Raw genomic sequence first — 1,225 nt, 5'->3', positions numbered from 1 at the left:
GTTTCTTTCACTGTGCAGAAGCTTTTGAGATTAATGTTGAGATTAAGTCTGTTGCATTTTCTTTTTTTTTGCTTTTTATATCATATCTAAGAAATCATTGCCAAGACCAATGTCAAGGTATTTCTTCCTTACATTTTTTTAAGGAGTTTTATGCTATCAGCTCTCATATTTAAGTCCTTGATCCATTTCTAGTTAATTTTTGAAGGTGATGTAAGATTGGGGTCCACTTTCAATTTTCTTGGGTATTTATCTAGGTTTCCCTATATATGTGGAGATTTAGTTCTGAGCTCTCTACTCTGTCCCATCGGTCTAAATGCCCTTCTTCATACTAATGACATGTGGTTTTGATTACTTGAACTTTATATGATGGTTTGACATTAGGAAGTGTGCTGCTGCTGGCTTTGTTTTTTCCCCTCAGATTTGTCTTGGCTATTTGACGTCATTTATGATTCTATATAAATGAAAGACAGTTTTTTGGTTTTTTTTTTTACTGTTTCTATGAAGAATGCCATTGGAATTTTATTAAGGATTGTGTTGGATCTATAGGTGGCTTTGGAAGGCATGGGCATTTTAACAATATTAATAATTACACCCATGAACAAGAAATCTCTTTCTACTTGGGTCTTCTCCAGTTTCTTTCAAAAAAATCTTGTAGTTTTCATCATACATATCATTCACTTCCTTGGTTAAATTTATGTTTATGTATCTTGCTTTTTATGCTATTCTGAATGTGATGGTTTTAAATTTTCTTTCTTAGATGTTTCTTAGTATATAGAAATGAAATTGATATCTGATTATTGATTTTATATCTTGCAACTTTACTGAAATCATTGATTAGCTCCAGTAGACTTTTGGTTATATGTTTGGGTTTTCTATATAAAATCATATAATCTGCAAAAAATGACAATTGTACTTCTTCCTTTCCAATTTGGATGAATTGTATTGCTTTGTCTTGCCTAATCAGTCTGGCTTGGATGTCCAGGATTATACTGAATAAAAGTGGAGGGAGTGGGCATCCTTATCTTGCTTAGAGGAAAAGCTTTCAATATTTTTACCATTTACTATAATATAAGCAATGAGTTTGCTGTATTTGTCCTTTATCATGTTGAAGTATGTTTCTTCTATATCCAATCTGTTGAATTTTATCATGAAAGAATGTCATATTTTGTTAGCTGTTTTTTCTATATCTGTCAAGCCAATCATGCGATTTTTCTCTTTCATTCTA

Source organism: Dama dama, chromosome 33 (genome assembly GCF_033118175.1).
Source record: "Dama dama isolate Ldn47 chromosome 33, ASM3311817v1, whole genome shotgun sequence".
NCBI lineage: Eukaryota > Metazoa > Chordata > Mammalia > Artiodactyla > Cervidae > Dama > Dama dama.
Note: the sequence above shows the minus strand (reverse complement) of the source record.